Below are 16,756 nucleotides of genomic sequence, written 5' to 3' on the forward strand. Positions count from 1 at the left end.
ATGCACTCACCCAAATGGACCTGGCCACTCTGATTGCTAATCCTAAGCGAGCAGCAGCACGGGCTGAATGTCAGCAGCGTCGCCTGGAGTGCGGAACAGTCGGCTCTGCAGAGAGGTGTGCCGTGTTATTCCGTAAGGGAAATATTTGGAAAGGGAGACTTCATGAAGCCAACATCTGTTGAGATCAACCTGAATCAAATGTGACCGCAGGTGTTTTCCCTGTGTTCCTGCTACATATTCATAAGCGTGATGTGTGTACAGAATGTGTGTGACCCCACAGAGTGGCGCTCTCTTGGCACGGCGGCAGCGGCAACAGAGGCGAGGGCACTGCGGCGAGCGTTCGCAGGCGTGCACTTTGCTGGCTGCTGCCTTTTGGATAGGGCTGTGTTTATTTTCTGCAGGGACGTTTTAATTAGGGCCTCCAGCTGTCAGAGGTTCGTTAGCGTGCCCCTCCTCTCTCCAGGCCGGCCCTTCCCCACGGGGAGTCGGCGGCATCAGGCAAATGAACACATTGGAGTCAAACAGCATGCAGACTGACAATAGCCCCGGCCGCCACGCCACCAGTTCCCCGAGGTGGTTGTTTTATGCCTCATCTCCTCGATCCCTCGGGCTTGAAAACAGAGCCTGGCCAAGACTGACAATGTGGCGGCTCGCTTGGAGACCTCATGCATGCCGCCGCCGTCGTCGTTGTGCAAAAGGTGAAGAGCAGGGACAAAACTGTGCAAAAGGACAAAAAGTTCAGCGCTGCACCCTCATGTCAATTGGAGCTTCTTTTTATACATTCTGACAGTGGCCACTTTGCAATAAAGCACCACCAGAATGCATTATTGTTTTGGAGGTCCAATATTATTGGCTGATATTGGCACAAAAATGAGATCTCGGATCATGTCGCTATGGTTTTTTGGCCCACATTGACACGTGTATGTCCACGGACCAGAATTATTTCCACATTTTGCCTTTGGATTGTAATTATCGTATTTTCCAGACTATAAGTCGTACTTTTTTCATACTTTGTTTGGTACATTGACAGGAAAGCACACATTACATACAAAAACATATATTTTAACATGTTAACATTTAAATGTTAAATGTTAATTCATACTGACTGACATGAACCAAGACGCAAACATTATCATCCACAATGGGGCTCTAGGCTTGTGACAGTTACTGTATTTGCAGCCCCTCCCATTCAGCGATCATGGAATGAGATCAGGAGCTCGGTGAACCGACTTACTGGTAACTTGCTTTGCTTGCATTCAACCTCCCCAGTATGTTCTTTATGCTACTGTGTACCCCAGGGGTGTCTAAAGTGCGGCCCGTGGCTCTTTTTTTAATATATATATATATATATATTTATTTTAGTGTTATTTTATTATTTTAATTGGCCCATTCATTCATTCATTTTCTACCGCTTATCGGGGTCATGGGTATGCTGGAGCCTATCCCAGCTGTCTTCGGGCGAGAGGCGAGGTACACTTTGGACTGGTCGCCGGCCAATCACAGGGCACATATAGACAAACAACCATTCACACTCACATTCAATTAACTTAGCATGTTTTTGGAATGTGGGAAGAAACCGAAGTACCCGGAGAAAACCCACGCATGCACGGGGAGAACATGCAAACTCCACAGATGGCCGAGGGTGGAATTGAACTCGGGGTTCCTAGCTTGCAACTTAATTTTCTCCCAAAATTTGTTTGGTTTGTTTGTCATAATACAATTTTAATACAAATAAAAATTACATTATTACACATTAATATTACACATTTTTCCTCATGACATTACAACTTTTGTTACTATGACTTTAGTGTCACATTTTTTCTTTATTCTCACTAAATCGCTCCTATTTTTTGTGTTTTTGAAATAAAAAACAGCTGTGAGCCATTTACATTTTTTCAACTTCATGCTACTAAAATTACATTCTTTCCCCGCATAATATTCCAATTTTACTGTCATAACATTTTTAGTGTAAGATTACAACTTTTTTCTCTTATTATGACTTTAGTGTCTTCATTTTTAAGCTTTATTCTTGTGAAACCACTGCTTTTTGTTCCCATTATCGTCGTTTATGTTAATTGGATTTTTAGAATGTGCCACCGGGCAATATAAAAAACACTGTGGGCCACAAATGGCCCCCAGGCTCCACTTTGGACACACCTGTGCTATTTGTTGGTTGAAAAATATGTAATGTTGAGCTAGAAAATGCAACTGGATCGTGACGTATTACACAAATGACTTATGCGGTGTACACCTGCTATGCATTCTATAATTGCAAACTCTTGATTAATGATCTCAAACTGAAGGCAAAAGCAGCGTCCATAGCCGTATGTAAGATATTCTGCAGGATAATATTTTAGGCAAACAAGTCAATGTCCAATATTGCGTAAGATTGCAGAAAACACACGCTTGGAAATAAGTGGAATAGAATATTTGATGTTGCTGCTTTTCGGGCTGGCCTTTCATGTTGTTGAGTAGTTATAATTGAGTGTGTGGAGCATCCGGGGAGATCAAGTTTTGGTATTCTGGTTGGAGGGCTAAAAACTACTTATCATGCATTACCGTCCTGGTTGGACCTCAGGATTTGGAAGTCAAAAGAGCTTCTAACGTACAATTTTTTTTTCTGATCAATCGACAGCTGCTGGACATGACACACACACACCCTTCCCCCCCCAAAAAAACACACACACACACACATCACCCCCAACAGCTAGAACAACCCTCCTCTCTTTCAATATTCCATATTCGCAGTCGCTCCGCTATCTGCCTCCATATGAGCACGCCGGCTGAGGTTGACCTTGACGACTCGGGATCATTCCCAATCCAAGGTTCTCTCCAACTCTCTAGGGCCCTGACACCACCCCCCTCCTCCCCCTCACCACACACACAACCGACCGCACACTTCTCCATTGGCTGCCCCCCTCCTCCCCTTTGCTCCTCCCTTGGCCCCTGCCTGGGTCATTAATTATCTAATGGAATCAATACAGCGTTAGATTGGACCAGAGTGACCCTGCCCACCCTCAGGTGCGCCTTCCACCATGATGGAGGTTCTAGAAGAGGGGGTGTATGTATAGGAATGATGGTCCTTACGGTCATAATGTGTGCTGTCGCTAATCTGGCAGAATGGGGAGATCGGTGATAAATAAATGATTAGAAAGAAGACAGGAGGCGCGGGGAGCGAGGCAAATCAAGAGAGAAATGCTGGAGGAATGAAGACAGCGATGAAAAAAAAAAAGACGACGACGGGCGAGGGGAGTTGCTAATGTTCGCTATTGGTGATCAATACAGTTCTCCTCCTCCTCTTTTATCACGAGAAGCTTTGGTGAGCCTGCTTTTCATGTCCACGCTTCCTCACGGGCATCTGTCATAATTACTGCCTGCCTTTCAATCTCTATGCACACACAGCGGACACTTCATTGGGTACACAGGATGCGGTGTACTTGGTGCTACGGAGAGGCGTCATGCGGCAAAACAAGCAAACCAAACCACCAACAATAAAGGAATACCTCTTAAAGTGACTATCCAGCCCTCCTGTAGTCACTGGTGCATGGTCGTGCGAGACGTGCTTGACGTGCTCTTAACAAACGACTGTCCGGGCGCTTGGTCCACGTTTGGGTGATGTTCCCATTTAATGCTCCAAAAGTTACCACAAAAACATGACTACAGGTGGTCATGGGGTTATGGACCAGGTCTGTTTCCTTCCTACACTGTGATGTAAGTCAAGTTTTGCTAAAGTCACTCGCACCGTAAAATAGTCTCAAAACATGAAATACTAGAATTAAATGAAACTCCTTACCTTTACTTTGTGGCTTATTGAGAACAGGCAGGAGAATAAGTAAATAAACAAAACAATAATTCCACTACACCGCCTAGTTATTACTGCTGCTTTTGTAGGAACAGACGCTTGAACCTGCTGAAGGATCCTTAACTGTCATAATAACCAAACTTGTAATACCACAAGAACTGCCGATATTGGTGGGTGCTTTTCTTCCATGGTGATGGCTTTCCTTTTCCTTTGCGCATTTCCACCAGAAACATACTATTCAAAAGATATGATCCACTACGTGTGGCTTCAAATGAGGCACACGCTGCATTCATCCAAGATTTAGAAAAGTGCACAGTGTATTCATCCGCCACGGGTGTTGATAGTAGCTTTCATTCACAAGAATTCAGTTTTTTACTTCATTTATAGGACTGCGTATGTTACCCCAAGACCACCTGCGTACTGATGCAAAAAAGGAACTGATAATGTCACCATGTGATGCTGATAGAAAACAAAATGAGGTGTGCGAGTGCGGGGTAAAGAACGCATGATCTTCCACCCCGTACAAACGACTTGCACCTTTACTTATAACCCATGAAAGACTAAGTCTAGTTTTCATATGATTTGGTTTTGGTAAAACTTGTTCTCGTTTTTCTTAATTTTCATACAAAATTTGCGAGGATGTATAGAAAGTCTTCAACAATAAGTTCCATCCATTCGTAATTGTAAGTCATTTGCCTGTACACTACCGCTCAAAAGTTCACTTGCAAATTTCTTTGTTTTCCAAAGAAAAACACATTTTCATGCATTTCACAAACATTTTTTTCCATTTCACAAACATTTTTATCCATTTCACAAACAATTAAAATTAATTTTCAAAGAACAATCTCCATTTTTGCATAGAGGCCTACTATCAACAACTGTCAGTCCTCTGCATCAATCTCCTGGTATGGCTGCTAATCCAAGTTCATCATTTTATAAGGCTAATAGATGATTAGAAAAGCCATCTAAAAATCTAAACTAAAATCTCTTACCATGCTGTTAACTACTCCCTTCAGAGAGCAGCACAAACTGGGTCTAACAAGGACAGAAAAACGCTGCACAACTGTGCAAGAGAGTGTGTAGTTTAAGACAAAGATGCCTCACAGCTGCACTAAATAGTAGCCATCAAACACCAGTGTCAGTATCAACAGTGAAGCGGCGACTTCAGGATGCTGGACTTCATAGCAGGACTACCAAGAAAAAGCCATATCTCAGACTGGACAAAAACATTTCCAAGTCATCCCAAACTTTGGAGCGGTAGTGTATATCTATAATTACTGTATTAAATGTATAAATGTACATTTTTGTTAATATTTGTGGATGTCTAGAATGGATTCATTGGATTGCTATGCTTTCCTATGGGAAAAATTTGGTCTGACCTTTTGGAACAAGTTAATAACAAAAAGGGTTTGACGGTAAACAAATCAGGCTCCTATACCTCTCTTACGCTGTCAATCAAAACTGAGCATTATTAAAATCATTTTCCCCAGGTCCGACTGACTTCAACTGCTACTTCTGGGCTTTGCCATCTTATTCAGCACTGCAGGAGACTCACCTAAACAGTGTCTATTAAAGAGAAAGACGCACTACTTTATTAAAAGCTTTAAGCTGACTAGCAATAGCAATCTTTCCACTAAATAAGACACGCAAGATCCAGCAGATTTGTTTAAGAATTAGAAAACCAATGTAAAACAATTAAAAGTTATCAATGAGTCCTGTGGTAGCTGTACTAGTTAAGAAAAGGCTGTTGAACAACAGTTTAATCTCTGCGAGAGGAAAAGGCTTAAAGTTGGATTTAATGGAGAGTCAATGCAAAGGACAATTCATTAGGCATATCCACACTTTCCAATGAGATCCAATACAGGGAATGCGTCTTTAATGTCGGGTATATTGCTGTTTGCAGCGACGTAACTACAGTACATGAACAAGCTCTGTTCAAGGTAGTTTCCATACAGAGGGTTTTTCCTAGCCTCTGGCAGTAATCCTTTGCCACTTTGCGCTTCAAATTTTGTGGCTTCTCTCTATCACACTCATTAATAAATCATGTTGTTGAATAGGGCTTGTTATTAATCAAATATATGCATAAACAGGAAACTTTTGTTTATGTTTGCCCGAAATTAAGCATTTTCGAGCATATGAATGGCTAAATTGACTCAAGTACACCTCTAAGGCATTAATCGGCGGAACAACAGGCAACCCACCCACAGCAGGCTAAAACTCTTAACCCCCAACGTCATTTCCTGCCAACCTCCCACTCAGCTCCTCTAGCACTGGAACACATTTACAGTATACACACACACACACACACACACACAACTGCTCCACAGTTTGGGATGACTTGGAAATGTTTTTGTCCAGTCTGAGATATGGCTTTTTCTTGGCAGTCCTGCTATGAAGTCCAGCATCCTGAAGTCGCCGCTTCACTGTTGATACTGACACTGGTGTTTGATGGCTACTATTTAGTGCAGCTGTGAGGCATCTTTGTCTTAAACTACACACTCTCTTGCACAGTTGTGCAGCGTTTTTCTGTCCTTGTTAGACCCAGTTTGTGCTGCTCTCTGAAGGGAGTAGTTAACAGCATGGTAAGAGATTTTAGTTTTATTTTAGGTTTTTAGATGGCTTTTCTAATCATCTATTAGCCTTATAAAATGATGAACTTGGATTAGCAGCCATACCAGGGGATTGATGCAGAGGACTGACAGTTGTTGATAGTAGGCCTCTATGCAAAAATGTACATCCTTCTTTGAAAATCATCTGATTCATTTTAATTGTTTGTGAAATGGATAAAAATTGTTTGTGAAATGGAAAAAATTGTTTGTGAAATGCATGAAAATTTGTTTTTCTTTGGAAAACAAAGAAATTTGCAAGTGATCCCAAACTTTTGAGCGGTAGTGTATATATATATATATATATATATATATATATATATATATATATATATATATATATATATATATATATATATATATATATATATATATATATATATATATATATATATATATATATATATATACACACACACACTACTGCTCAATATATATATACACACATCGTATTTTCCTACACTATAAGTCGCTCCGGAGTGGACATTACGTCCTCTTGGAAGGCAAGTTCTAACAATAAAAGAATAGAGAACAGGCTGAATAGATGTAAGATATGCTAACACAATAGTTATTAAGTGTGACTTATAGTCCGGAAAATACGGTATATAATATACACTATATATTGGGTAATACAAGTGTGATGGTATCTATAGGGGTGTTGTTTCATATCGAGAGGGCTCCAATAATGTCAAAAAAAAACATATTTAGAAGGTCTTATATGCATAGGCATATGCTCCAACTATGAAAATATACATTCATTCTGCTTGTCTTCACAAGAGCCACGGGGTATGCTGGAGCCAATCCCAGCTGACCTTTGGGCAAGAGGCAGGCTACTGGATTGGTTACCGGCTAACCACAGGGCACAACAACCATCCACATTCACACGTATGGACAACTCAGAGTTGCCAATTCACCTAACAAACATGTTTTAGGAATGTGGGAAGAATACCTGGAGAAAACCCACGCAAGCACAGGGAGAACTTGTGGAGAAAACTCCACAGAGACTCCTGATGGGGAGTCAAACCAAGCTTTCCTGGCTGTGTGGCCAACATGTTAACCACTAGTCCACTGATTCATAAAAGGATGAACAAGGGTTTACTGTATAGAAATAACATTGACTGGACTCTGTCACTTACCACTAATATTACATAGGACGCAGATAAGAGTACTTTTTAAACAATAGGAACCATTCCACTACGATGCCACACCACTGCAATTAAAAAACAATAACGATTATTGGACAGAGGTCTCGTATTGTCTTTCAGAGTGTTTCTAATTCCCAGCTCCTGGTGAAGGAGCAGGACCAGAGTGGACCGGCTGGCTCGCTATAAGGCTGAAGATGCTAAATAAACTCCTGCAGGCCAGAGGACCACATCATCTCTGACCTCCAAATAACCGCAGGCCACAGTGCAGCACACAGGGTCGCACTCTCACCCCTACACACACACTCACGTGGATGTATCAATTAGCTCGGTGCAAATGTCAGAGTTCACAAAGTTGTGTGGGATGAAGGATGCAGGGCACTGCATTCCTACACACTGCTTCCAGCTCACGATTGCTGCGTTACTTCAGCACAGAGTGGAAGTTAGAAGCCTACCTTTCTCCAAGTGACGTGCCTATACATTATGTGCATGTCACAAAGTGTGTGTTATTGTATCCGCTGGATCCCTTCAGGCCGGCGCGTGAATGACAGCGCGGGTTATGTAAGGAGCCGCCGCGGGGCCCAAGTGGACAGTCCGAGCGGAGATCAGGTCAGCGGAGTGTGACACTAAACACATCTCCCTGACACCGCGCTGACACCCTCTGTCACAGACACACACACAGTCTGTCAGCACTCTTCATGCGCACACACACACACACACGTGCGAGCAGGAAGTGTGTGAGCGGCTGTCTGTCAACACAGCAGACACCTTAGTCGGTGTGTAGAAGAGAGGAACACACAAAACTAAGAGAAGGTAGCTTACTTCCACAAATGCACCCTACAGGTCATACAATTTAGCATTCAAGCACAGTTTTCGGAAAATGTACCGTACGCCTCTAAAGTCAGACATCTTGCAAGATGCCAACTCAGCGAGCATCCGGATCCACGGTGCGACATCAATGTATCCTGTTCACAATTCAACACTGACCAACACAACACACACCATTTTATGACAACAAATTTGCCTAAAAGTTGTGTGCATGCTTGACAATCGGTACAGTAGCTTGTGGTGTTGGAAAATTCGAGAAATAGGATAGCAAATGCAAAACATCTCCTTCCTGGCTGCTAAGTACAAATATGGTGGACGATAAAGGAAGCACTTTATCTTTAACTCATTCAATCCCAGCCATTTTCTAAAAGCCCTCCCTCTCAGTACCGGCCATTTTGGATGATTTTGACAGATTTTTCAAGGCACACAGATTATTGCGTTCTTGGGCTATATATATGTAGATATGGTATATACCAAAAATAAGATTAGACTCTCATCTTTCAACAAGAAATAAAGTTTGTTTCTACCTTTTTCCTTTTTCCAGTAATCAGCAGTAGAACATAGGTAAGTTTCAGCAAAATATCAGTTTTGTGAAAAGATACATTTCACGCATAATGTACACTTTGACACAAATTTAGCCTTATATATTTAGGCAAAATGTCTAAACAACCATGCCACAACATAAACAATACAAAAGAGGCTGTTTGTATTATATATTTTTTTTTAACTAATATAACACCATGAACTATTTACAATTTTCACATTTGCAACTGAACTGTGTGTGGACACGCGTGTACAGGCGTAAACAATTCCCTTTCCGGGTTCAAGCCGTTTCACTTCCTGGTTGGTGCAGCGCGCTCTTCTACAAGGCAAAGATGCAGGCCGTGCTCTTATAAAATTCATTTCTGCACCTAGAGTTGGATCATCACCTCTTTGTGCCTACCCGCGTAAAGACAAATGAGCTAACCCGGTTCAAGATGACTTGGTCTCTTCCAAACCAGCCACGCCGTTGGGTCACTCGGTACACACGTGATACAACTTGTCTCTCTAGCTGCCTCCTTAATGTGTATGCGATGCCGGTTCATCATGCGTCTTCACATCAGCTGCAGTTCACTTCTTTTTACACTTGCGTGACAGCGTGTTATGTAAAACTGGCCTGCCTGGCCAGTTGTAAACACAGCGTTGTGCGTACACGAGGCGACTTTAATACTGCTTTTGACTGATTATTTCAAATATCATTCATCACGATAGGAAAGGTTATATCAACCGGTGTCACGCAATTAAAACATGGTGGACTGTGGAGGTTGGGGTGTATGTTTATTCTAAGATATTGCAGTCATACACGGTTGTTTCCTAGAATGCAAGCAGCATTATTTATGCTCAAAAGAGGTTTTGCCAAAGCGGTGGAAACGAGGATGCAAAGCTCACAGCATCATCAAAAACACACACAGAGGTGCTGATGCGGTAAAATGAGACTTCTACTCATCCTGCCTTTCAAACATGTTGAATTTCCTTCTTACGGTCACAGCGATCAAGGGCAGGGTCGCCTTCTTTTTCACCGAGCGCTGGCGTCTTAAGTGAAAAGCCACAGGAAGAAGCTGCCCCTAATAAAAAAAGGCCTAAAGGTGGGTCACGGGTGAGGCGTCCATATACTTGCACATGTCGGGGCTGAAGCGGATGGAGAGGCTCAGAGGGCTCAGCGGGCCCATGCACGAAATGTGATGACGCGGGTCTGTTTCTAGTCAGGGGCGCAATCCCATTTTTATTGAAGCTCCCAGCGCCAACAGCAGTCGAAGAAATATTCCTCTTTTTCGGATGTAAAATGGCAGCGGGAACATGTTCAGTATTCTGTACAGAGCAGGTTGGTGGTTTATGTGTGCGTTTATCTGTGACAGCTGCTATTCACGCAGGTGTGTGGGCAAATGATTTCGCTGCTATGAGGCAGACCAAACTAGAATGATTGGAGAGAAGACCTCCGCCAAGGATAAACAAGCCATTGCACTTTGCATATTGCATTTTGTCACTAGATGCAAATGCATAAAGATATTCACTGAAAGAATCCTGCTTTCATCCAGAAAAATAGTGTGCAAAACATACAAAAGATCATTTTTCGACAGAAATCAGAGCTGTGGGTGAGGGTGGAAGTTGCAAAAACAAAAGAAATGTAAAGAACAGCAGAGTTGAAAGAAATAGCCTTGAGAAAGGCTGCAAATGACAACAATGTGATGGTTTGACGCTGTTTACTTTGTGCGTTCACCACAGTCATTGTGCCAACTCGGACCACCTGCTGCAAACAGCCTGAAGGCTCCCAATGCAACTGAGCCACTAAACTGTCACCAATTCTGCCTTCTGCAGGTGGAAATGGACCCACCGCCTTGCACAACTCCTGAACTCCTACACAAACACAGATGCGGACGTGCACGAGTCTTAAAGTGGCAAGGCATTACCACCCAAAAACATGCAGACACAATAACAACTTTGGTCTTTTTGTTGAACTCTAAAAAGCAATAAACAACAGGAGGTGTGTTTGTATTCAAATGAAAGTGGTGGCATTATTAAAAATACACCTGAAGAGAGACGAGATGAGACTGACTGACAAGAAAAAAGTTACAAATTCAGATTGATGTGAAAAGACAGATGAAATGCATTCATGTCAACACACTTTTGTGTGCACGTTTCTGCTAAAAAGCTAAAGTGTGTGTGTGTGTGTGTGTGTGTGTATGCAAGCAAGCATGTGTGTGTTTTAAGAATCCACTCACCTGACGGGCATTTCCAGCATTGGATGTGCTGCTTCTGATCTCATCCACTTTGTCTCTCTCCTCCTCCTCTTCCTCCTCTCCGGTGCCCCAGCTCTGCCCTGTCCTGTCCTGGGTGCCCCCCCACCCCACCCCAATGCACTGCCACCTCTTCCACCACCTCAAGCCGAAACACAAACACTATGTTTGCGTGTGTGTACGTGTGTGTGTGTGCGTGTGCGAGTAAAGCCGATTGGGCTTGGGACCGTGGCAGTCAGTCTCTCCTTGCCTCCCTCTTTTACTTTCACAGAAGCAAAGCCGGACACATTGTGGACTCCTAGTGTGTGTGTGTGCTAGCTGATGTACCTCTCCTCGCCTCTTAGACTCACTTCACTAACACTCTGCTCCGCTGCCTCCAGGAGATGGACTCGGATTAGGACACAGCCAGTGTGAGAATCTCTTCCAGCCTCCTTCTCTCTCTCTCTCTCTCTCTCTCTCTATCAAACCGGCATGCTACCCTCCATCCCTCTCTCCTCGCTGAAGCTTCTTTCTTTCCATTTCCTCCAGGGAAAGCTGTGCACACACCAGTTGTCTCTGCCTTCAGCTGCTCTCTCGCTCTCTCTCTCTCTCTCTCTCCCTCTCTCAGTCACTAGTACATATAAAAGGCATGCTTGTTCAGCCCCTCGCCTCAGTCTCTTCCTGGCGCTCTACGCCTGCCTCACGCTTTTCGTTTACCCCAACCACCCCCCCCCCACCCCTCCCCACCACTCACAAGCAACCAACCAAGCTCCATCGCTCTCTTCCCTCCCTCTTCACTTTTCTTTCTCACTGTCAAAGTTGCCTTTCAAATGCTGATGAGCAGCCGGAGCGAAAGAATGAAGGAGAGCCGGCGACGGAGGAGTGGACAGTCCAAACAAGTGGGGAGATTCCGCCATGCGCACACACACAAACGCGCACATCCTCTTCCTATATGGGCCCGTCCTGTCCTGTTGAAAAACACACCTGTAAATGCAAAATGTGGAAATGTGAGTCAACAATATTAGGGTTACAATAAATGTAAATAAATGTGCCTAAGGATAAGAAGGCTGATTTATTCTTTTTAAAAACAACCTCAATCATAAAAAATTATATATATATATATATATATATATATATATATATATATATATATATATATATATATATATATATATATATATAAAAAACATTACACAGTCTACCATATTTGAGAACTTCATTATACTGCCATGCGGGTTCTCTTCAAATAAAGCTTATGTTAATAATAAAAGTGATTATTTCACACTTATCAATATTATGATGAAACACTTGCAAAAGTGACTAAACTTGCAAAAAAAAAGTCTTGTCCAATTCAAATAATTTCCAAGTATTTCAACAAGTGCCCTAGTTAATACCACTGCATTAAAAATGAGGCTTTATTAAAGGCTGATGTCATCTCATTCGTGACTTCAGAAAGCCCTTGCAAACGGAGGGAGTCCGTATATATGCATCAGATCAGACTGGTCTGTCAAAGGAAAGTGTTGTTTTGGTAAGAACATATATATTGTCATTGTGCTAATAAATCACTCAACATGAATGCAGCACATAATACACATAACACTGTCAACATTTGCATGTGAAAATAGGGGAAAATGTTGCTGAAAATGTATTCCGGTGTGTTGAGTGGGGCACAGACAGGAAGTGATGCCAGAGGTTTGTAGTTGAGTTTCAGCTCGGTGTGTTATGGCGGCAACAGGCGCTTGTGTTAGGAAGTAAGAACCTGTTAACGTCTGCTGTGAGATCAATAAAACCCTGTTGTTTTTCGAGTCTGGTGCTTGTGTGTCTCACCCAACACCCAGCGTAGAATACTACATATGACAAAGTCAATGGATGGATCTTCTGAATGCCTTATATTTGTATTATAGTTCATATTTTATAGTGCATATTTTTGACTAATAATTTAATTGGTTATTCAAAATAAAAGCAGCGCACCAGTAAAATAACACCTCAGGTTTTTACACCCGGACTCCACCAGAATTTCTTAAATTTCTCAAATTTTCCCTTATTATGTGTACTATATTGGGTATATTGAGTGTAAAGGTGACTATAGGAGTGTTATTTCATGTCTATAGGGCTCTAATAATGTCAAAAAAACAGATTTACAAGTCAAAAACAGGCTTTCTATATTTGATTTATGAATAAGAAATTCCTCTTCATGGAAATGAACCTACCACAGTGCTGCTAAAATGTTGAAATACAAGAACATTAACGGCAAAGTACTGAAACAGGAGCACGTTAGGAAAGAAGGCCAATATACGGGAGTCTCCCTGGTGAAAATGGGAGGGCTGACAGGTATGGCCAAAAAAAAAAAATGATATCATTGTTGAGACAGACTTGTTGTTGCAGCTCTCGGGACTGTCTGCAGTGTACACAAGAAGTGAGTACAGCTTATGCAACGACAGCAAAGAAGACAAGCGATTCTAATACTGGTAAGACTTAAAGTTAGCCATCAAAACTCTCCAGTGTTAGACAAGACTCAGGAAAGGGGATACGCAAGGGCGAGGTGATTTTACATCAAGGCACATATTGTATAGCTCAACTGACATCTTCATGTTTAAAAGTCCTGATGATGAGCTATTGGTTACGTTTGAAATATGAAACGTCAACCTTTAATGACTTTTCTTGGGGACCATTTTTCTTGAGTCTTATCTTGACACTTAGAAGAAATGTGTTTGGCTGTGGTGATAATATGATGTAAATAATGTGTCGTGAAGACATCAGTATTGTGCCATAGCCAGTACATTTGAACTACAACAACATTTGAATATCATACATCTTGCACAATTTGGAAACTTTGAGGGAGTTTTGTCGGGAAAAAAACATTGCACGGGATAGTGGCCAAACTTGGGAGACAGATCGGCAAGCATCTAAAGAACTGGTTGTGCTTTTTCTTTGGCTTTTTTGCGATACTACCACTGAAGGTAATGAGTAATGGCAAAGAGGGAAAAATGTGATGACAACCACTGAACCTGAAACGGAGCATATTGCAGGAAGTGGCTTGTAAGGCAGTGATGTGCTGTCAAGTCAGTATTTGTCCATTGAACTGTATTGTAAATGTATTTCCTGTATGATTTGCATCGTTTCCCCTCAGTTTCTTGAGTAAAAATCACTACATTTCCTGATCAAACACAGAGAACAAGCCTAAGATGACGGTATTGTGCCTCCTCTCGGTTTCGTGTGCAAGCCTGCCCAGTGTGAGTGCCTTTGATCATGGCATCGTCTGTTGTCAGCATGTCACAGTAATACAGTATAATGTTACAGTAACATTTATTACACACCATGACTTTCTACAGGCCACACGGTGGACGAGTGGTTAACATGTTGGCCACACATGGGGGTTCGATTCTCCGCTTGGGCATGTCTGTGTGGTGTTTGCATATTCTCCCTGTGTGTGCATACGTTTTCTCCACATTCCAAAGGCATGTATGTTAGGTTAATTGGCGACTGTGAGTGTGAATGGTTGTTTGTCTATACATGCCCTGCAATTGGCTGGCGACCAGCCCAGGGTTTACCCCACCTCTGACCTGAAGTCAGCTGGGATAAGTTCCAGCATACACCCGAAACCCTAGTGACGATAAGCGGCATAGAAAATGGATGGATGGACAGACTTTCTACAGCCTGTGTGGGGAGCTCCGTGTCTTTCCTACAAGTGTGACTTCATTATTCTCGTTAATTGGACAATGAAATAGAAACGTCATTCGGGCGTGCATGAGCTGGACGGTGTTTATCACTGTGTCCTTCCATAAAGAGGAAAAGCCAGCCTGTTATGTTTTGTTTTGGGGGGTTTTGACAGCAGAACCAGCTTGATACTTCATACTTTCTTGAAAACCGTGGTTAAAAAAAGCTTTGTTTTACACACTAAAAAACTTAAACTGTTCCTACATTATACATTTCCTGTATACACTTAACACAAGGTTTCATGATTCTAACAGCTTATTTGTCCCACCATTATTTCTTATGGGAAACACTGGTTTGAACTCTGAGCACATTGTCAATGACTGAAGTAACAGGTAACAGAAATAGTCAAGTAGAACCTCAATTATGGATGGCGTGGCTCAGGAGGTGGAGTGCATCATCCGAATCCTGCTACCTCCAACCCAGTCACTGCTGTAGTGTCTTTGGGCAAAGACACTTCACCCACATTGCTCCAAGATGTCCAGTTTTATCACCTAGCACATTGCCACAAATGTCAATTTTGAGTGGCCTTTTATTGTGGCCAGCCTCAGGCACACATGTACAACAATCTAATCAGCATCTTAGATGGATTATCTTGGCAATGGAAACAAATTAGATTTGTGCACACTACCTAAGAGGCCTTTTGAGTACATAGAAAAAGTGTTACATGCTTAAGTTCATCAAGTCAATCAAAAACGGACGCAACATAAACAACACATATACTATACGTTTGAAGGCGTGTATGTATAAGTGAACAAATCATCACACTCAAGTATACGCTCTATACCAAAATACACCCCCCCACCCATCCCGCCCCCCGTGCCTTCCACCTCTCCTCTGTTCGTTCCCCTTGCCCTCAAACGCTACTCAGAATATTGATACATCACCCTCCTCCTCTTTTCTCCCTCTCTCCCTGTCTCTCCCTCCATCACTCACTTTCTCCGCTGAATACTGATAGGCTGTCTCGTCCGTGGTCTGAGTTTCAAATCTCTCCCTCCCTCGCGCTCGCCGCTTTCCTGCATCTCTGCAGCATAAAGGAGCAAATAGCACATAAGTTAGTGCACAGAGGTAGACATAAATTCACTTAAGTACCATTTCAGATTATGTCAAGCTAAAAAAAGGTTGGGGTTATGTTGTGGGAAGATGAGGGGGTAAGAGGAAGGCAAAGTGGGAAAGGGGGGGGCGTGGTGGTTGAGAAGAAAAGTAGCTGCAGCGGAAACTGGGCAGAGTGGTGCGCCTGCACGGTGGTGGCGAGCAGGCGGCCTGCAACAAAAGGGGGGAAAAAGACGTGTGAAAAGTTCAGGCAAATGAAGACGCATTTGGGGAGGGGGGGGGGGGGGGGTTGTACGACAGCCTCCCTCCCGCCTCATTGTGGGACATGTCAGCCACGGCCCGGGAGAGGAAGGAGGGGAGGGGGTGGTGGAATGAGGTTGTCAATGAGCCCCCTGTGAGCCCCCCTTTCTCTCCACTACACAGACAGAAAACATGTTGCTTTCCCTCACATGCATGGATGGAATGGTGTGTGCATCATGTCTGCAGTGGAAGTACATGCAGTGTTGTCCTCCAAGTCTTCCCCATTTGTCCTTCAAGCAGACTTAAAGGAAATATGTGTATTTTTAATTGAGAAGGTGTGTATGTGTGTGTGTGAGACTGCTAACTTTTTAACTCGCAGGCCATATTGAGTGAACAAAATTGTCAGTGAGGGTGGTGGGCGGGGGGAGGGGCAGACTATATATTTCATACATGCACACTATCTCACGCTTAGAATACTAACACATGTCACATATTTGTTGACTTGTGTTTTGGCACCAAGGGTGAGGGAGTTAAACCATCAAGGCTGTCTCAGATTGACTGACTACTTTCAAGTCATGTCGCCAGCTTGTATGTTAAAGTTTATATTAAATACGTTGA

The 16,756-nt window shown here is 42.8% G+C and overlaps 1 protein-coding gene across 11 annotated transcripts in view; it reads right to left on the reverse strand.

Moving 5' to 3' along the window:
- Positions 1–16,756, reverse strand: part of npas1 (neuronal PAS domain protein 1) — an 86,730-nt gene that overhangs the window by 38,331 nt on the left and 31,643 nt on the right. For 8 of the 11 annotated variants that reach the window (XM_058079679.1, XM_058079673.1, XM_058079672.1 and 5 more), the window contains 3 exons: positions 15,782–15,869; positions 15,205–15,339; positions 11,138–12,115 (listed from right to left, as the gene is read on the reverse strand). The gene's annotated coding sequence lies outside the window, so the exon portion shown is untranslated. The remainder of the gene's footprint in view (positions 1–11,137; positions 12,116–15,204; positions 15,340–15,781; positions 15,870–16,756) is intronic. The other 3 variants (XM_058079678.1, XM_058079677.1, XM_058079676.1) reach the window with 1 other exon arrangement.

This window comes from Doryrhamphus excisus, chromosome 8 (genome assembly GCF_030265055.1).
Source record: "Doryrhamphus excisus isolate RoL2022-K1 chromosome 8, RoL_Dexc_1.0, whole genome shotgun sequence".
NCBI lineage: Eukaryota > Metazoa > Chordata > Actinopteri > Syngnathiformes > Syngnathidae > Doryrhamphus > Doryrhamphus excisus.